Source organism: Erpetoichthys calabaricus, chromosome 2 (assembly GCF_900747795.2).
Source record: "Erpetoichthys calabaricus chromosome 2, fErpCal1.3, whole genome shotgun sequence".
Classification (NCBI taxonomy): Eukaryota; Metazoa; Chordata; class Cladistia; order Polypteriformes; family Polypteridae; genus Erpetoichthys; species Erpetoichthys calabaricus.
In genome coordinates this window covers 31,565,799-31,588,200 of record NC_041395.2, presented here as the reverse complement: position 1 = coordinate 31,588,200, position 22,402 = coordinate 31,565,799, and the positions used below count along the sequence as shown (strand labels likewise).

General features: G+C 41.0%; 1 protein-coding gene across 3 annotated transcripts in view; it reads left to right on the top strand.

Moving 5' to 3' along the window:
* Positions 1-22,402, top strand: part of LOC114645726 (rho guanine nucleotide exchange factor 40-like) — a 252,056-nt gene that overhangs the window by 9,639 nt on the left and 220,015 nt on the right. The gene's annotated exons all lie outside the window — the stretch shown is intronic.

Below are 22,402 nucleotides of genomic sequence, written 5' to 3'. Positions count from 1 at the left end.
GGAGGTGGTGAAGAAAAGAGTTATCTGGGCTTCTTCCCTCAGACTGCTAGCACCACGACCTGGATGCAGATAAGTGATAGAAAACTGATGCATTGATGGATGGGTGGACAATATACTAAGGGAAATATATGATTACTTATACAATATTTCAGATATAATCTTAAAAACATTTAAACTACATATATATATATATATATATATATATACTGCGGTGGGCTGGCGCCCTGTTGGGATATAGCAGGTTGGATAATGGATGGATGGATGGATATACAGTAATCCCTCGCTATATCGCGCTTCGCCTTTCGCGGCTTCACTCCATCGCGGATTTTATATGTAAGCATATTTAAATATATATCGCGGATTTTTTGCTGGTTCGCAGATTTCTGCGGACATTGGGTCTTTTAATTTCTGGTACATGCTTCCTCAGTTGGTTTGCCCAGTTGATTTCATACAAGGGACGCTATTGGCAGATGGCTGAGAAGCTACCCAGCTTACTTTTCTCTCTCTCTTGCGCTGACTTTCTCTGATCCTGACATAGGGGGATTGAGCAGGGGGGCTGTTTGCACACCTAGACGATACCGACGCTTGTCTAAAAATGCTGAAAGATTATCTTCACGTTGCTATCTTTTGTGCAGCTGCTTCCTGAAACGACATGCTGCACGGTGCTTCGCATACTTAAAAGCTCGAAGGGCACGTATTGATTTTTGATTGAAAAACAAACTCTGTCTCTCTCTCTCTCTCTCTCTTTCTCTGCTCCTGACGGAGGGGGTGTGAGCTGCCGCCTTCATCAGCTTTGTGCCGCGGTGCTTCGCATACTTAAAAGCCAAACAGCCCTATTGATTTGTTTGCTTTTCTCTATCTCTGTGACATGATCTGCTCCTGACGCGCACTCCTTTGAAGAGGAAGGTATGTTTGCATCCTTTTAATTGTGAGACGGAACTGTCATCTCTGTCTTGTTATGGAGCACAGTTTAAACTTTTGAAAAAGAGATAAATGTTTGTTTGCAGTGTTTGAATAACGTTCCTGTCTCTCTACAACCTCCTGTATTTCTGCGCAAATCTGTGACCCAAGCATGACAATATAAAAATAACCATATAAACATATGGTTTCTACTTCGCGGATTTTCTTATTTCGCGGGTGGCTCTGGAACGCAACCCCCGCGATGGAGGAGGGATTACTGTATATATTTATTTATTTATTTATTTATTTGCTTGTTTGTTTGTTTGTTTATTCTGACCACAATGAGGTGCCACAGAGTCCCAAACCTCAGACACAATAGTACCCAACACAGTCCCAGGTTCAAAATGAAGTATTTTATTACAAATACATCACCAAATATACAGAAACAACCAATCACAATTGCAATCACAACACTTGTTAAGTGTTGCCTGACTCCTTTTATGCTGGTGCCACAGTGTGTCCTCTTGGAAGCGCTTCTGGGTCATATGGTGCCCTCAAATGCCACCCAGGCACCCTGACCTGGCTGTACTTCTGGACTCCAATTCCCATTTACCCCTGCTGGTTTCCAAACAGAATTGCCTCAGAAAGACCACTGCCACCTGTCTTTGTGGCAGATGGAACTGCTTGTGGCCTCCAGCTTCCACTGGGACAGCCATTTTGTGCCTCCAGTTGGGCAAGAAGCTGTTCCCTCATCCAGTCGGTGTGCCCATCTGTCCCTGTTCTTATAAGCAGTGTGGTGTAGTGGTTAAGGCTTTGGACTTCAGACCCAGAGGCTGTGGGTTCAAATCCAGCTATTGACACTGGGTGACCATGGGCAAGTCACTTCACCTGCCTGTGCTCCAATTGGAAGCCAAAATGAAATATAACCAATTGTATCATAAATGTTGTAAGTCAGGGTGCTGCTGCCTCGCAGTTAGGAGACCTGGGTTCGCTTCCCAGGCCCTCCCTGCATGGAGTTTGCATGTTCTCCCCGTGTCTGCGTGGGTTTCCTCCCACAGTCCAAAGACATGCAGGTTAGGTGCATTGGAGATTCTAAATTGTCTCTAGTGTGGTCGTGTGTGCCCTGCGGTGGGCTGGCACACTGCCCAGGGTTTGTTTCATGCCCTGTGTTGGCTGGGATTGGCTCCAGCAGACCCCCATGACCCTGTAGTTAAGATATATTGGGTTGGATAATGGATGGATTTTTATACAGTTTTTAATTTTCATCTGGGCAGTTTTGTCAATATAAATCCATTAAATGTTTTTGAAGCACCTGAATGATGGGAACTGCATGGAAGTGATGACATCAGTGACTGTAAGCAACTTTAGTAAGTGTCAGGGATAGCAAAGTGTCTGAAATTGTGTAGTGAAAGGGCATCATCCAGAACATTTGCCAGCTTCTTTATATTCTTAAAGGGTGGGGAAACCGTAATATGTGAGCATTAGTTATACCGTACAGCGTATCCAACAGTTCAAACAATCCTGGCATTATGCAAAGGTGAAAATAAATGTGAATGCAGTCTGGAATTCATTATTTGTCAGTTCTTCCATTCCTGTTATTTCCATGTCGATTTTTATTTGGGTGTTCTGGTTTCCTCCTACATGCCAAGGACTTGCAGGTCAGGTTGATTGCCAGACTTAAACTAGTCTGCTAGGAATGAGTGAGTGTATGTGTGTATGAGTGTACACTGTGATGGACTGGCCACATGCCCAAGCCAGACCCTTGAGTTGGGCCTTATACTGCTGAGATAGGTTCCCTGTGAGACTAATAAAAGATTGTTTGATTGAAGATTGATTGATTGATCTTTTATTTGCACTCTGACACAGACATTCTGACTCCCAGCTGCGACATACTCACTTTTCAGGAACTTCAAGTGAGATGGGTGCTGAAGACAGTGAATCTGAGGAAAACTCTTTGACCAGATGGCATATGTGGCATAGTACATTTAAAGCTTGTACTGACTAGTTGGCATAAGTACTTTCTAAGTTAGTTAATCTTTCACCATCACAGGCCACCATTCCCCCATGTCTTAAGTCAGCTATTATCATCCCTGTCCCTAAAAGTCAGTCATCAATAACCTTAATGACTATTGACTGATGCATTGATGTCAACAGTCATGAAATGTTTAGAAAGACTTATTGCTCAGCACATTAAAGCCAGCCTCCCCCACCTAGACTTTCAACCCTCATCACTTTGTTTATAGATCAAATAGATGTACTGAGAATGCCATCAGTACAGTCCTCCATACAGTGATGAGACATCTGGAACACTCAGGAACCTATGTAAGGATGATATTTGTTGATTATATCTCGGCGTTTAATACAATCAAACCTAGCATACTAATTGATTAGCTGCATTATCTGAACTTTAACCCCTCCTTCTGTACTTGGATAAAGGATTTCCTCACTGAATGCCCACAAACTGTTAGAATTGGTCCCCACAATTCCTCCACTCTCACACTTAGCACTGGCTCCCCTCAGGGCTGTGTGCTGATCCCACTTCTGTCCTGTACACTTACGACTGTACATCTAATTATTCCAGCAACACTATGATCAAGTTCGCTGATGACTCCGCAGTGGTAGGTTTCATAACTGGTGGCAGTGAGTCAGCATACAGGGATGAGGTGCAGAACCTGTCAGTGAGGTGCACCAGGAACAATCTCTCACTCAGCACCTGCAAAGCTAAAGAGGTGGTCATTGACTTCAGGAGGCATGGGACAGAGCCAGTCCCTATATACATCAACAGGGACCTGGTGGAAAGGGTCACCTCCTTTAAGTTTCTGGGAGTTTACAAATCCTGAAGACCTGTCCTGGACAGCAAACACTCTGGGAGTGGTCAAAAAGCCCCAGCAGCGACTGCATTTCCTGAGACTTCTCTGGAAAGTGAAAATGAAGGAGAAGCTGCTGTTGACCTTCAACCATTCAATCATCAAGAGTGTTTTAGCATACTGCATCTCAACATGGTATGCTGGCTGAACAGCAGCAGACAGGAAAACTCTGCAGAGGGTGATATCTATGGCAGAGAAAATAATTGGCTGCTCTCCTTGGAATATATCTCCAGTGATCAATGCCTCCGCAGGGTCAGGAAAATCATTAAAGATCCTTCCCATTATGGCTACTCACTGTTCACACTACTGCCCTCCGGCAAGCAGTACAAGAGCATCACAAGTGGACCAAAAAGATTTGCAGATAGTTTTTATCCTTGGGCCATTAGAATTTCCCCACACAACAGTCTTTACAATTTACTCAGACAAATAAAAAACATCCGGTGAGTGGCAGTTCTGTGGACAGAAACACCTTTTTGATGAGAGACGTCCAATGTCTAAACTGGCTTGAGCTGACGGAAAGGCTGCAGTAGCTTGGATAAGCATTGTATATAATTGTGGTGAGCAGAAACACATCTCAGAATGCACAACACATCAGACTTTGTGGCGGATGGGCTACAGCAGCAGAAGACCACGTTCCACTCCTGTTTGCCAAGACCAGAAAGCTGAGGGTGGAGTGGTCCAAGGCTCACCAAAACTGAACAGTTGGAGCCTGGAGAATTGAAGCTTAGTCTGATTACTCTCAAGCTGAGACACACACATGGCAGAGTCAGAATTTGGCATCAACAGCACAAATCAATTCACCCATCCTGCCTTGTGCCAACAATCCAGGCCAGGAGTGGTGGTGTACTGTTGTGGGGAATGTTTTCCTGGCACACATTTAGCACACATATCAATGTTCACTTGAATGCCGCTGCCTATTTGAGTATTGTCGCTGACCATGTGCATCCTTTCAAGGCCACATCTTCTATTGGGTATTTCCAGCATGATAATTCACCATGGCCTACAAGTCATCTCCAACTGGTTTCATGAACACGCCAATGAGTTCAATGTTCTTCAGTGGCCTTCCCAGTCACTGGATCTGAATCTATTACGACATATTTGGGATGTGGTAGATTGGGAGATTCACAACATGAATGTGCAGCTGACAGATCTACAGGAACTGCTTGATGCAATTGTGTCAACATGAACCTGAATATCAAACAAAGTGTTTCCATCATCTTATGGAATCTATGCCACAAAAAATTGAGGCAGTTTTGAGAGGAAAAGGAGGCCTTACCCAGTATGAGTACAGTGTGCTTGATGATTTGCTCAGTGAGTGTGTATATATGAGGACAAGATCATTGCACCAGTTCAAAAATGGTAGACTGGGATGGAATTTTAATTTGCAACTATGTAATGTATTGAGGAGAATCTGTAATTAATCAGCAGGTAATAAACTGCTTACTAGATATTACATGCAACTATCTCTATCAAAAATGATCTTTTAACATTTTTTAAAATCACCTTAATACAAATACTGGTTTTCCAGTTAAATAATTTTATTATAGCTTCTTTAAATGATTTCCACAGATATTTTTCAAACAGAAAAGCTACTAACTAGAAAGGTTCCCTAGAAAAGGCAAATGACAAAACATTTTGGAATTCTCAGAAAGTGATAATAAATGATAATAATAAATAGATAATATCCTTGACTAGACAATGATCCTGGGTAATGTGATGCCATGTTTATGTCTACAGCATACTCACCACTTTCACAAAAGCCTTGAAGTAATATAAATTAGCAGGTGGTAATGCATGGAATTGCATGACACAAAGTTACAAGGGCAATGCACATTTGTTTACATAAAACAAAGCCAAGAATTTCAAGGGCAAGAGAAATACCAATAAAAGCTGACAAATATACACTAATAAGAAGCCCGGTGAGATTTTATACATTTTTAAAGTGACCGAGAGATGGTTTTAAGAGGTGTTTCCCTTGTAAAAAAAGGGAATGTGGCTGGAGGGACGCCAGCATATAGGAAAAATGAACAAGAAAGGAAAAATATAACATAATGAATCAACAACAATATATACTCTTATAAGCTTGTGAGACAAGATGTGTGTGCCAGTCTCATTTCTGTCATTAGTAGAATATTTTAACTTTATTTTAGAATATCCAGAAAATATTATGAAGTTTATGCTGAGTTTTTTAATGTTAAACTGTCTCAATTATTTCTATTTATGCCCATTTCTGGATAGACTTTAATTATTTAATTTGGTAGGCAGCGTGGTGTAGTTGACAAGTCTTTGGTCTTTAAACCCAGAGGTTGTAGGTCGAAATCCTGTTCCTAACACTTTGTGATCATGGGCATGTCACGTTACCTGCCAGTGCTCCAATTAAAAAAATAATGTAATCAGTTGTGCCTTTCAAATGTTGTAAGTTGCTTTGGATAACGGTGTAAGTCAAATAATAGTAGTGATACAATACACCCCCAAAATTTGCAGGGGTTACGTTCCTAGAGCACCCGCGAATTGTGAAAAACCGTGACTTTTGGATGTGGTTAAAAAATGCCTTTTAAATGCATATTTTTATAGTTTAAACCCTAAATACAGTATGCCCCCAAAGCACTTTAATTTCATTGCAAACTCAGCTTAATACATTAATATATTACCTAAAAAATTACCTTAATACATTACCTAAAAACAGAATGTAAAGGTAAACCCGTCTACTGTACAGTACTTTACTGCTATGTCTCCCACGGTGCTAGAATGTAAAATACCGATGTTACGTACTATACATACTATACGTACTGTAATTCATGCAAGCGCGTTTTCTTTGCTATGTGCTGTCATTTTCTTTGTTATAAGTAGAGTAAGTACATAATAATTTCATTTAATTAAAATACAGTAAAATGTATGGGTACTCACCAATGATGAATGATATTGATGATGATGATGATGATGATGATGATGATGATGATGATGAAATAGTGGTGCAGTACGATGCACAGAATTTAAAACTCCTTGGGTGGCGCCTCTTCTTCAGGCGCTTCAGGAGGAGTCGTATCTTTGGACGGGTCTTCTTCTGGTGGGGTTTCGTGCTGGCTTTTCTTTATAGGTTTCAGGAACATTGTGATAGGAAGTTGCTACATTGTCTCCTGTAGCGAACTGCTGGTACAATTTCCGTGCTTTCACATGGATGATGTTACCGTCCAAGGGGTTGTTCTTCCTGCAGTCGGTGATCCACAGTGCCAAGGCGGATTCCATCCTGACAATATTTTTATTTCTTACGGTCGTTACCTTTTTGGTACTATCACAGAAACTTACAGATACGGTACTCCAGATCACTGCTTCGTTCTTCTTTATGTAGCATACGGTGCTTTTATTAATGCCATAGTGGCGTGCTACTGAAGCATAACTTTTTAGTTCCCAGAGCAAATCCAGTAATTCAACCTTCGCCTGGAGTGTTTTAAACTTCTTTTGGCGCTTAGGCTCAGTTCCAGAAGCCTTAGAAGGTGAAGGGCGATTTGATGACATTGTGTGTGTTTAAAAATAACAAAACAATAACAAAATGGAAAACACGAGGACACTCTGCTGGAGACGTGTCACAAAGCAACAGTCAATCATCAGCAAAGAGAAATGAATAATGCTCTTGGATTGGGTACTTTCACCATCCCAACCCGCAGTGGTAAACCCACTCACCTGGAGACGCGTCACAAAGCAGCAGTCAATCATCAGCAAGGAGAAATGAATAACGCTCTCGGATTGGCTACTTTCACCATTCCAAACCGGGTTTCCCTCAGCGGTTGCTTCCTATTCTCTCTACAGCACAGTATTGCCAAGAAAAACGCCATGAAAAATAGCAGAGGATATTTGCGCTTTCCGCTAACAATTAATAGTTAGGTTCTAAGAAAAAATCTGTGAACGACTGAGTCCGCGAACCCTGAACTGCAACTTCGCGGGGGTGTACTGTAATAAATTTGAGAAAGTTTTGGGGACAAAAAGAAGAAACAGAAGGTGAAAAGACAATAAACTAAATTCAAAATTCCAAAAGGGCAAAGACAAGAATTTAAAAAATGCAATTAAGCAAAGATACAAATATAAAATTCAAAACTAATTGCAAAGAAAAAATCAAAGTAACAGTAAGAATGTGAAGAAATATGCTTGTCTAGCAAATATGCTATTTCCAGACAAGATTCCAAAATCCTCGTTGGTTCTGCAGAATCGTGGTACAGACCTGCTCGGTGTCGTTGATCGTCCTTCTTCATGCTTAACACTTTTTGAACTTGTCAATCAATTTATAAACACTCTGCTGTGGTAAAACATCGTCTGCTCGTTGTGCAGAAAGCTTCTTATGGATTTCAGCCCCTGGTAAACCTTCAATGTGCTGCTCTTCTTTGCTGCAGAAGGGGAGTGGAGCAGCCATATTTACTCCTGGAAAACAACAAGAGCAACTGATTGATCAAGGCTGAAACTTTACAACTGTGACCACAGACTCCATGTTTCCACATGTGAGCAGAGAAAACTGTTGAGCCAACCCAAACAAAATTATCACAAAAAATGCAAATAATTATTGACTTAACCTTGTATTTTAGAATGAACTTTTTTTTTGTAAAGTTTCCCCACTACAGTTTTACCATGTCTAGAAAATAATTTTTGTAACAGACAGTTAGCTGGCATTTAGATGTTCATGGGTAATGTGAATTCTAAAACCTCTGATCCAGAGTTAATATATTGCAATGTGATGATGCATGAGAAAAACAAGTGTTAAAAGATGGCAAACAATGGTGAAAATTGTGAGGAATGTGTGTTTTGCAGTGTAGGGTGTGCCGTTTTTCTTTGCGACAATATGTACATGTGCCAGTAAAAGCTATATAATAAAGCTGGGCACAAAAAGAAGTGTCTGTACTTTGGGTACAAAGAGAATACATTCAAAAGACAGAAATTCTGATTTTGTAGTTGTTCTTGTGTTTTAATACCAAGGTTTGATTTTGCTTTTTTATCGTGCTAAAACATAAAATGGATTTGTGTTTATCGAATCCTGCTTCTGTATTTGACTGTTCTCCTCCCCTCTGCTTATCAACTTTTCAAATCTCTGCTGCTCACAAATAAATTAAACCTCTCGCTTTTTGGGACTGCAGAACACTGCAAAAGTTCAGGTGCTTCTATTATAGTGGGACAGAGCCACCAGAAAGCTGTCTGCGCACTCACAGCACGTTTTCAGTCAACACAACACATCCTTCGCTGCAAAATGAGCATTTCTGGCAAAGGAAAAATACTTTGTGAACAAAGCCTTTGAGATTGTGATGTAGTATCTATTCCGAAATACGCCTTTATCGGACAGGGAAAAACGTAACTATTCAAACTTTACTTTTGACACAGCTTCTCCACGTTTGAGTCATGCCATGTGATGGATGCCGCTAAAATAGGCCCCAGCTTCCAAGACATTGAACTGAATTCAAGAGGGGAAGACTGTTAAATGTATAAGAATTGTTAACACTAGAGGCAGGCAGTGCGCTGTAGTGATGAAGGCTTTAAACCTCAAACCAGGGGTTCCCAACCTGGGGTACTCGCATTTCAGGGGTTGTGGCAAAGAGAAAGGCTGCGTTGCAATCCGCCAAAATTGAGTGAGGTGCGTTGTCTGACTTTATCGTGGTACAATAGGTGTCTTGCATTGTGCCATCATGTGTAGATCATTTATTAGTTAATGCTGCTGTTCTGTGATATGAAAAGAATCAAGCATTGCGCACGCAGTTGTTTTCTGTGAATGAGCCACAGAAATTCACGTTCTTGTGGGTTCCTTGCTGTAGGTGGAGCATTCATAAAAGTGTATACTCTTTTTTAAGAGAATGAAATGCAAAAGATCCTTAGAGAAAGGTGGCGTCAAGTGATTTCTGTTAATTTATTTGCAAGCCCTGATTGTGAAATGTCATTGATTTCGAGATTTGATTGACATTTTTCCCAGCGGGGACAAGGTGGACTGAACTAGATGCACTCAGCCCTTCTCTCTGGCCACTGTTCATCCGAGGTTCTTGAAGTGGAGAGGGTGAGCAGCATTAAATACCTGGGCGTCTACATCAGTGAGGACCTCACTTGGACACTTAACACCACACAGCTGGTCAAGAGAGCTCAACAGCGGCTGTACTTTCTGAGGAGGCTGAGGAAGTTTGGTATATCGACTACTAACTTTTACAGCTGCATTGTTCAGAGCATCTTGACCAGCTGCATCACTGTGTGGTACGACAACACTACTGCTATGGACCGCAAATGCCTGCAGAAAGTGGTAAAGACTGCTGAGAAGATCACCAGGGACCCCACTACCCTCTCTGCAGAGCATCTACAACTACAGAGTCCGCAGGAGAACTTTTTCGATCCTCAGAGACCCCACCCACCCCCAACACGAACCGTTCACAACTCTACCCTCAGGCAGGAGGTATAGAAGTATGAGATGCAGGACTTCCAGGCTAAAAAACTCTTTCTTTCCCCAAGGCCATTAGACTCATAAAAAACTGACTGGAGTTTATAACCGTGGTCCACCTCATTCTATCTACCTCACACAACTGTAACTGTATTTGACTTGTCCAGCACACACCTACCTGCACAATTACACTCTATACTTCTATTCTGTTTTTATACTTTATGCTGCCTCTGTTACTTATTATCTATCTGCTACTTATTATTTATGTTTATACGTTAGTTTTGTCATTTGGTGTGGACAGCAAAGAAAGAATTTCATTGTACAGGGAAACGTGTTTCCTTACCGCAGCAATTTTAACTGTGTGGTGTATCTGTTTTTGAACTGCACTGCAGATGTTATTGGAGAACAAAGATCTGTGTGGCACACTGTCACCTGTAGCTTCACAGGGGTCTCCAATCCCCCAAACCCTTCGACTGTTGATCGTGTGTCGTTTTCTTGCAGCGGTTTATGCTTTGTGGGACCCCAACCTCTAGATCAGTGGTTCTCAAACTTTTTCAGCCCTGGGACCCCTTTACAAGCCATACAATATTCGCGGACCCCTGATGCGGCCTGATTTGTCAACCCAAATTATAATAGCATAGCCACAGGCATAAAGTGTAAACTTCTTTAATCCTAAATCGACTTTTTAAAATAAATCATTCTTTGTAGTCATATCATAACAACACTAACTATTGACAGTCAATGATACAGTGTCATACGACAGTCACAGGACTAAAGCCTGCTTAGCAAAAACAAAAAATGCAAAACAACTACAACTACAATATTTAATGCTTAATACTCATACTGCATAACTACAATACAACATTGTTCATTTAATAATAAAGAGTAAGACTACCAGTGGTAAATGTTTTAATTATTTAATACGTTCAAATGTAGCCTATTACATTAGACTCTAATACTCATAGAAACTAATGAGATGTGTGGGCTTGCTTTTGTCGGCACAGAAGGTCTATCCTTGGTGAGATTTTTGATAGACACACTCGAATGTCATCTTCCACCTGGAGACGTGATCTAAACTTAGATTTTAACACAGCTAATGCTGAGAACGATGCTTTGCACTGGTAGGTAGTTGCAAATGGGACCAGCACAGTCAATGCTCTCTCAGCTAAAAGCGTATATTCGTTCCTAACGTTGCACCAAAACACGGTCAATGTTTGTTCTTGAAATTTAAGTTTGAGACTTCTGTCACTAGACAATTCAGCCAACTGTTCTTCTTCCTTCCCGGTTAAGTCAGTAAGCTGACAACTGAATGGATTTCTGATCCAGTCATAATCGGCAATGTTATCTGTTGGAAAGTACCTGTCAAAGTATTCTTCCATCGCCGACAAATGGTCAAAGATATCTGTTATCGATGGCCATATTGTTTTCATTCAGAAATTCAGTTAACAGTTCAAACATATCACAGCTTTTATTTTGTACTCGTGTCTTCCATATTCTCAACTTTTTCTTGAAGGCAGTTATCTTGTCTGTTGTTTTCAACACGCTTGAATCTCTGCCTTGCAGTGATGTGTTAAGTGCATTAAGTTGACAAAAGATATCAGCCAGGTAAGCCAATTTTGCAAGCCATACATTATCTGAAACAAACAGTTTTTATCCATTAAAAATGATGCCAGTTCACTGCGAAGCTCGAAGACGCGTTTGAAGTACCTTTCCGCGTGACAACCAGCGAACCTCTGTGTGTAGCAGCAGATGTCGATGATCTGAGCCGCTTTCTTCGCACAGTGCAGCAAACAGTCATTCATTCAACGGTCTGCACTTTATCCAATTAACTAGTTTAATGCATGTATTTAGCACTTTACCGAAGGATTCGTTTAAATTCTTACTAGCAAGAGCTTCGCGATGAATCATGCAATGTGTGGAAATAATATTCTGAGAAACAGTTCGTACGTGTGCAACAACCCCACTTTTATGACCTGTCATTGCTGCAGCTCCGTCCGTACAAATTCCAATACAGCTGGACCACTCAAGCTTGTTAGCAATGAAGAAATCATTTAGCATTGCAAATATATCTTCACCTGTCGTTCTAAGTGGCACAGGTTTGCAGAACAGAAAGTCCTCGACCACATCACTGTCAAAGCAATATCTAACGTAGACTAGTAACTGCGCTTGGCCTGCAATATCGGTACTTTCGTCCAACTGTATGGCAAATGTACTGCTTTGTAGGCGCTCAACCAATTGTAATTGGATGTCATGGGACATGTCGCAAATTCGCCTTCTGATGGTATCGTTTGATACTGGTATAGACAGTAATTTTCAGCTGCTTTCTTTTCCTAACATTATCTCGCATATTTCTAAAGCCGCTGGCATAATCAAACTCTCCGCAACCGTGTGTGCTTTTTTGCTCATAGCTATTCGCATTGCCATAATATACGAAGCCTTAAGAGCTTTTTCATTCACTGTTGTCGCAGTGCTAATAATTTTCTGCTGATTTACAAACACTTCTGCTCGACGTTTGAAGAAATCAACAGGTTTGTCTTTTAGTTCATTATGCTTTGTTACAAGATGGCGCTTCAGTTTAGCAGGTTTCAAACTTTCGTTCGATAACACGTTTAAACAAATGACACATTGTGGCTGATCACTGTTGTCTTTGTACGGTATAAATCCGAATTGTAAATATTCAGGATCATATTTATGTAATTTTGCCTTACGCGGTGCGGACTCTCTTTCGGCATCATGTCTCAGTTGATCGCCACTATTTCCATTACCCCCGTGCTCTTCTTCAGATATCCGCTTACGCTTCAAATATTTATCCATACGTTAGCTGGGCGTGCGAAAAACAATTTAACAAGCAAGAATTACCACTGTATAACTTAATAATTAATCATAAACTGTGCACGATTACAGGCTGCGTCTATAATGACGTCATCATAGAATAGTTCGTAATAGACATATATATACTCCATCCATCCATCCATTTTCCAACCCGCTGAATCCAAACACAGGGTCACGGGGGTCTGCTGGAGCCAATCTCAGCCAACACAGGGCACAAGGCAGGAACCAATCCTGGGCAGGGTGCCAACCCACCGCAGGGCACACAAACACCAAGCACAAACTAGGGCCAATTTAGAATCGCCAATCCACCTAACCTGCATGTCTTTGGACTGTGGGAGGAAACCGGAGTGCCCGGAGGTAACCCACGCAGACACGGGGAGAACATGCAAACTCCACGCAGGGAGGACCCGGGAAGCGAACCCAGGTCCCCAGATCTCCCAACTGCGAGTCAGCAGCGCTACCCACTGCTCCACCGTGCCACCCCATATATATACTATATATAGAATATAGAATATAAACAGTAGTGAGGGGCGAGTTGATTATTATTCACATTATCCGATTGGATAAATGGCGTTTAGCGAAGAAGTTATTAATTGTAAGCAATTTTCACCCTTTCTGCATCTGCGGACCACAGTTTGAGAACCGCTGCTCTAGATTGTCAATCAAGTGTGTAAGCTTCATGGGGGACACATTTACAAGATACATATAAATTGCTCAATTTATATTTCAGTTTTATGCACTGAGTTAAAAAGATTATTTTTCTGAGTTCATTTTGTTCACCCGCAATACTGCATGTGATCCAATTTGTGGTTCAAAAATTAGAAATTTGACTTCTTCATCTTCAGATATGATGTTCCTCTTTTAGGGGTGCGGACATGCAGTAAATCAAACATTTTAAAGGGTGTGAGGTATTGATTGATTGGGAACCACTGCCTTAAACCCTGAAGTTGTGGGTTCAGATCCCTCTTCTAACACTGTATGACCATGAGCAAATCCCTTCACCTGCCTGTGCTTCAACTGGAACAACAACAGAAACGTAACCCATTGTATCTCAAATGTAAGACATCTTGGATAAAGACATCAGCCATCTAAGTAAATGTAAAGCTCAGTTAACAAAAAATACTGCTTTTTTTAAATAAAATCATCCCAAGAGACTGAGTGTGCTTTAAAAAATGTGTTCTTCAATCAACAATGCTGAATTGCAGTCTTTTTAACTGACTTATTTATTTTTCATGAACGCAGTGGGTACACTGACATTTAGACTTCATTCAGTGTTGGCTTTGGAATGAAAGATAAAGCTTAGTTTTTTCCTATTAAAAATCATTCAAAAGCTTAACTGGAAAATAAAGTACACCCGATCCCTAGTGACAGATATTTTCCAAACAGTTTTAAGATCTGCCAGGCCGCAAAATACAAGAAAACATTAAAAGATTTTTTTTTCCATAGCCTACTGCTCATTCTTCATTGGGCTGGCACTGTAGAACGATCAAGTTTGCCAAAGAGACTGTTCTGCACTGTAAACCATAAAGACATAAGCTAAAACACTGTGTTTTGTGGAATTAATATAAGAGTAACCATCTTAAAGTGCAATCCTACCAAAGACGTTTTAGAAATATTTTGCACAAAATTTCAGTCATTAAAATGTTTTTTAATGCAAGTGAATTGCCAAGACCCTCCAGTTGCTGGAAACTGAACAAAAAACTGCATTACACAATAAACTTTAAAAACAGAATTATAGTGGTTTGTGCTGCTCCCACACAGCTCTAAGGCCTAGGATTTAATTTCTGATCTGATCTCTTCCTTACCCTGAACTTTCACAAATGTCTCTTCTGGACAATGTTGATTGTCTCAGGTCCTCTTATGTCCACCATATCTTTAAAGACGGTCAGGTTAGGCTTGTCCATTGTCCAAATTTAATACAGCGTATGTGAAGTGTGACTGTGTATGTGTAAGTAAGCAATGTCACGGACTGATCTTTCAAACTTCACTCTGGGATAATAAAGTCTGTCTTCTGGTTCATTGACTATAAAGTGGTGGTCCCTGCATTGCATCCACTGCTGCTGGGAGAGACACTGGCTCCTTGGAGCTCTGTACTGGAAAGAGTTGGTTTGAAAAATAATAATATGGCTAAGTACATGCAAATGCAGAAAAGAGACAAAACAAATCTCTATATATGCCCAAATGTAAATACAAAAGCATATAGTATGGGTGTTTTTCATTGAATGTTTGTTGCATTTCATTTTAATTTTGTTATTGCAAACAAATTAATTACCTTCAGCTTGCTAAAGGGTATTATGCCATATAAAACTAAAATAAATGAATGTGCAATATTTGTGCACCTCTGAACCCAATACTGGACAATATATATATATATATATACATACATGTATATATATATATATTAGTTATATCTCGGACCGCAGTCCCTTGACACAACTACACACACACACACACACAAGTCCCAGGTTCAGATAATCTTTTACACCTTTATAGGCTTCTTCAAAAACACACACACATGTTGCACTGATCTTTTCCTTTCCCTTTTTTTGTTCCAACCTCACAAGGTGAGCATAGTCCTCTTCCTCTCTCAATCTCCAGAAGGAGGTGAGGCAACTCGTTTTATACTGGACCCAATAGTTTTGCTGGTGGCACAAGTTTGCACCAAGGAAGTACCTTCTTGCAAAAAGGAAGCCCATTCTTGGCAACTCCACTTGGTGGTATCTTTTGGTCTAAGCAGGGCTACTCAATGGAACTACAACTCCCAGGCTGCCCTGTGAGTGGGCACATGGGTGATCCAGACTAAGGATGCCACCAGTTAGTGCATGAGGGGAGTATACACTTATGATAGAAAGTCTTCCCCTTTTACTTTTATTTCATAGTCCTTTCCAGAAAATGTAACCCCAGGACATCCATCCATTGGCACCATGTGTATGCTACATGGGTCTTTTGTCTAGTGCAAGCAACCATCCGCTCTGGCACCCTGGCCAGGAAGCCATTCCTACATACAGTATGAAACATGAGCTCAGCCTTACAAAACCATAGAAATGTATTAACTAATGGGGTAACCTGCAATGGGATAAACCACATCTGAAGTATTGTGTGCAGTTCTGGTCACCACAGTACAAAAAAGATATAGCAGTACATGAAGCTTTGCAGAGAAGTGCATCCCAGGACTTAAGGACATGTCCTACTCTGGTATACTCAAAGAATTAAACCTGTTTTCTTTTTAGACATGTACTTTTTGAAAAGTTATTTACTTTGGCTGTTGAAACACTTACGTTGTCAAAAAATACTTATCAGAAAACTATGATTGGTGGTAGTTTTCAAGGGGACTGAATTCTTTTGCAAGGCATTTTATGTCTATAATAGTCTCAAATTTGCAGTTGTAAGCGGCTGTTATTTGAGTACTTCTTTTTTTTAACAATTCTGGGAATTTTTGAGTTTCCCATCATAGGACATACATGACTTATATAGGCCCTGACACCTCAATTAGATTAATTGACTAGATGTACAAGATATGAATGAAAAGTGTTACCTCCACTTTTATAAATTGCCAAAGAATGACAGCACAGCAGTTACTCTGCCAGCACCTCAGCTCAAGGCAAGTTGCTTTATGGTATTTGAAATCTAAGATTGCTCGGTGTTCTCATTGGTGTAACTTAAGCACCATGCTCTTATTGACTTTTGCCTTCCGAGTTTCTGCAATCGATATGTCAACACAATCTGCATCAGCACATAAGTGCTGTGTGTCGTTGGAACAACATATGTAAAGACCACAAACCAGTCAACTTGATTATGGTGATCAGCAATGAAGTGAGCATTCCTAGATGGCAACCACAATGTTTTAAAGAAACAGATGGATGACTTGATTGAGTAAAAGTAGTAAATTACGGAAAGAGATATTTCATGCATTCAAAAGAACATGGAAGGCACACATTATTCTTTCATATTGTCATTTTTTTTTTGCAATGTCCCCAGATGTTTTTTTTTCACAACATAATAGTAAGCTGCTGCATTCTTCACAAGTAACCTTTGGAAGGAATTGAAAAGTTAGCTCTGTTATGCCTCATCTTGATTTCCATCATTTTCCCATATGCGAAGGAAGACCTACCTCGACATCAGTAGGCTTAACACGAAGACATAGAGAGAACAGCCACATTTGGCATAGTGGCTTCACAACACGTTACTCCTCATTGATAAGAGGTATAGTAATTAATTGGAAAGGTAAACACAGCAACTTAAAGAGTATATTATGTGATAGAAGCAAGGGCGTCAGCGAGCCTCAATCCCCAAACACGATCACACAGAGTCCCGGGTTCAAATAAAGGATGGTTTATTTAACCAATTTCTTCCACAAAGTGGCATATGCACAAGTAATTTCTTTACACAAACCACAATTATCTCACCACTGAACTGCCCTCCTCCATTTGAGTGTTGCTTCACATCCTCCCAGCTCTGACTCACCTGGATAAAGGAGTGTGGTCCCTTTTATTGAGGACCCGGGAGCACTTCCGGTGCCAGGCAGAGCATCTCCCTTCAGCACCCCTTTATGGCATCCACGAGACCAAGGAAGGCTGTGCTACCAAACTAGAACTCCTGGTATTCCCTTTCGGTTCCTGAATGGGCGCTGATATGGAGGGCTGCTGCCTGGGGGCAATAAACATTTCCCAGGGACAGTCGTTCTATGTCATCTTCTATCGTGGCCAGGGAAGGTATGAAATCCATGTCCAGTCCAGACACCTGTCCATTTACCTGGGTAAGGAACCATTCATGATGGTTGGGATGTCCGTCCACCCATTAGGGTTACCTAGTCCAGGTGTGACCAGTTTCCTTCTCTTGCCCAGGATGCCTGTACATTCCCAGTTGGCCTCCTGTCTGGGTAAGGTATCTTCTGGTCTCCTTGTTGGGGTGCTTGTCCATCCTGTGTGCCTCCTAGAATTCTAATAATTCATTTTTGGGTTTGTTTTTATATAACATTGCACTTCATGGAAGTTTTCACATTTTATTATTATACAACACTTAAAATGTATTTAGGCTTTTTTGACACTGACTAACAGAAAAAGACTCTTTAATGCCAAAGTGAAAACAGCTCTCTGCAAAATGGTCTAAATGAATTACAAATATAAAATAATTGATCACATACAGTAAGTATTTGTCGCTATAGTATGACACACCTAAATCATCACTGGTGCAGCCAACTGGTTTTGGAAGTCACTGAATTAGTTGAGAGGAGATCAATTCTCTGGGGTTTCAGTTGATTGTATTCTGTAAAGGCACCTAAAGTCGAAAGGCCAGCTTGTGGTCATTCAGTCTGGTGGTCCAACCTACACAATGAAGACAAAAGAACACAACAATCAACTCTGTGAAAAGGGGATAGAAAAGCCCAGGCCAGGGGATGAGAAAACAAGAAAGTCATAACATATCCAGTTAAATTACTGAAGAAACAGAAAAAGTATGGCACAGCTGTAAATCTGCCTGGAGCAGGGCATCCATCAAAACTGAGTAATCATGCAAGAGGAAAACTAGTGAAGGATGTCACCAGGAGACCTATGAGAACTCTGAAGGAGTTACAAGATACAGAGTTTAAGATTGGAGAGACTGTGCCGACAGTAAGTGTTGTTTCATAAAAGGGTGGCAAAGAGAGAAAAAAAAACACACACAGGACATCTCAGATAGATAGATAGATAGATAGATAGATAGATAGATAGATAGATAGATAGATAGATAGATAGATAGATAGATAGATAGATAGATAGATAGATAGATAGATAGATAGATAGATAGATAGATAGATAGATAGATAGATAGATAGATAGATAGATAGATACTTTATTAATCCCCAAGGGGAAATTCACATACTCCAGCAGCAGCATACTGATAAAAACAATATTAATTAAAGAGTAATAAAAATGCAGTGCAAGTTAAAAAAATGCAAGGTGGAGAGTGCAAGGCAGGTATAACAGTCAATAACCTTGAATAATGTTAATGTTTACCCCCCCGTGAAATTGAAGAGTCGCATAGTGTGGGGGAGGAACGATCTCCTCAGTCTGCCAGTGGAGCAGGACGGTGACAGCAGTCTGTCGCTGAAGCTGCTCCTCTGTCTGGAGATGATACTGTTCAGTGGATGCAGTGGATTCTCCATGACTGACAGGAGTCTACTCGGTGCCCGTCTCTCTGCCACAGATGTCAAACTGTCCAGCTCCATGCCTACAATAGAGCCTGCCTTCCTCACCAGTTTGTCCAGGCATGAGGCGTCCCTCTTCTTTATGCTGCCTCCCCAGCACACCACCTCGTAGAAGAGGGCGCTCGCCACAACCGTCTGATAGAACATCTGCAGCATCTCATTGCAGATGCTGAAAGACACCAGCTTTCTAAGGAAGTATAGTCGGATAGACTTGTCAGAAGGCGCAGGGGAAACTCTGAAGTCAGCTGGAAGAAGGTTCTGTGGTCTGATGACACCAAAATGAAGCTTTTTGGCCATAAGATTAAAAGACATGTTTAAAAACTGTGCATTATCAAAACACCATGAAGCATTAAAGTGGCAGCATTAAGCTGTGTGGATGCCTCTCTGCTGCAGGTTCTGGAGGGCTTGTCAGGGTAAAATGAATACAGTAAAATAAGGGAAACCCTGGATGAAAAGCTGATACAATCTGCTTTTCTACAAAAGAAACCTGGGAGAAGATTTGTCTTCCAGCACTCCCAAGCAGAAAGGCAACGCTACACAGGAATGGCGTAAAAATAAAGTCAGTGTCCTGGAGTGGCCGAGTCAGAGTCCAGATCTCAATTCAAATTAGAATTTGTGGCTGGACTTGAAAAAGGCTTTTCACTCTCAATCCACAAAGAAACAGACAGAACCTGAACAATTTGGGATAAAATGGCAGTGTGGAGATGTGCAAAGCCGATAGAGACCTGAGCACACAGACACAAGACTGTCATAACTGTAAAGGTACATCTCATATACTGTATATTGACTTGAAGGGGGTGAATATTTATGTGATCAATTATTTTGTGTTTTACTCTTGTAATTAATTTAGACCACTTTACACAGATCTGTTTTTACTTTGATATTAAAGAGTATTTTTCTGTTGATCGGGGTCACACAAGCCAAATTATATCCACTGTGCATCAATGTTGGATAACAGTAACATGTGAAGTGTTCCAAGGGGGTGAGTACTTTTACAGGTGCTGTATGTTATATACTATACTATATATTGTATATACATATATACTGTATATACTGTATTTTTCTGCTCAGTTAATAGTAAATGAGATGGAGGTTATTTTTCACCCTGTCCACTGTGAGGGACGGCCCGTGTCCTTACCCAGCTGGGACAACCTCTGAATGAAAGGACCAGGGAAGAGAATATGCACAGGGCGTTATGTCCCCTGGAGCACTAAATGATAGTGGTGCCTCGGATTCCCACAGGGCAGCATAGGAAATGGACTTCTTTGACTCAGCCATGTTGGGTTCCATGGGTGCTACCAGGGGTCACTGCAGTGACTAGGGAGCCCCACTTTGTGCTTTTGGACCATTTGTATAGAAGACTGGAAGTACTCCCAGGTGGAAGATAAAAGGAGCTGCCTGCTTTACATGGATGAGCCAGAGTCGGGTGGAAGGTGGACAAACGTGGTGAGGAAGAGTGGTGGAGACAGTGACCAGTGATTGAAGGAAGATGAGAGTTGTGGTTGTGCTTACAATTGTGGTTTTTATTGTGTGTATTTGTGGCTGTGGTGGTGGGAAACACTTATAAAGAAGAGTTTCCCACAATAAAAGACTCCTTGCCTCTTAACTGGTGTCTGTACCTGTTTGTGTTGGGTTTTTGGGGAGCTGGAGCGCAACCCTGCAGTCCACACCATGTATGTATACATGTATCTACACCCTCGGTTCTCAACCTTTTTCGCGATTGTACCCCCAAAGGGTGTGAAAGTATGTCCGCGGGTACCCCTTGCGCGTAAGTTTGCACATAAAAGTACTTATTTTCATAATGGCGTGTGCTCACCTTCCTAATGCGATACTTGGGCTTGTTTTTGTGCTATCAAAGATTTGATCCGAGGATGGATGCTGCTGATGGCTAGTATAACATCGCCTTCAGGCTAGAGCCGGTTTCGTTCTTTAGTTTTTATTGCAGTTAAAGCCGAGAAAGCACTTTCACATAAATATGTCGATGGAAAAGGCACTAATGCTGACAACGCTGCATTACTCAAGTCTTTGTATTCTTGACGTACACTGTGCCAGAAATGTCCCACGTTGCTGTCCATTCTTGCTTTCAAAGTTCTGTCCGCCGCAAGTTCAAATAATTTCTCTTTCAAGTCATCAGGAACTTCTGCTGTCTCAACATTGTTTTCACAAAAAGGATTCAAAATCCAGTTGTTCTGGGCACTATCCGTTTCAATTTCAAGACAATATCGGAGAATTTCGTTTTCTAGATTCTTCAAATGATCGATGATCAATGCTTTGAGATTAGAAAAGATTGAAAGCTCACAAAAGTTTTCACAAAATCATGAAATTGTTGGGAAGCTTGTAAGATGTCCAGCGGAAATTCTGTTTTTCCAGTAGATAACTTTTTTATGATAAGCTCGCATGTTGTTAATGGAAGAAAATATGTTGCTGTTCTGTCCTTGAAGTTTCAAATTCAACTCATTGATTTTTGCAAATATGTCGGCAAGATATGCAACTTTGCATAACCACTGCTCGTCCTCAAAGTGCGTTACAAAAGTAGATTTCTGATCTTTAAGAAAGACGTATATTTCGTATCGGAGCTCAAATAACCTGTTCAAAACTTTTCCACGAGACAGCCACCTGACTTCGGTATGCAAAAACAAAATTACGTGTTCCGAACCCATGTCCTGGCAAACCAGTCGAAAGAGCCGAGAGTTCGGAGCACGTGACTTGATAAAGTTCACAACTTTGACCACAGTGTTCAGTGTCTCATTGAACTCCACACTTAAGTGTTTTGAGGCGAGTGATTGTCAATGAATAATGCAGTGATTCCATTGTACTGATGGATTTTTCCCTTTCACCAACGTTTTCAAGCCTACTCGGTGGCCCGTCATGTTAGCTGCGCCATCTGTGCACACAGAAACACACCACATCCATTCAAGTCCATGAGCGGCGAGACACTCTGAAAGAATTCTGTGAATCTCTTGTGCTGTTGTTTTACCTGGCAAAGCTTTGCAAGCTAACACTTCTTCTGAAAGACCCTTCACCTGATCAATATACCGAGCAAAAATCATCAACTGAGCTTCGTTTGATACGTCTGCCGACTCATCCAGTTGTAATGCAAATTGTTTTCTGAGTTTGATCTGCTCACAGACTTGCTGGATTACATCGTCAGCCATTTCTCGAATTCTCCTTGATACAGTATCATCCGAATGTGGGAGAGTTTTCACCGTATCAACTGCTTTC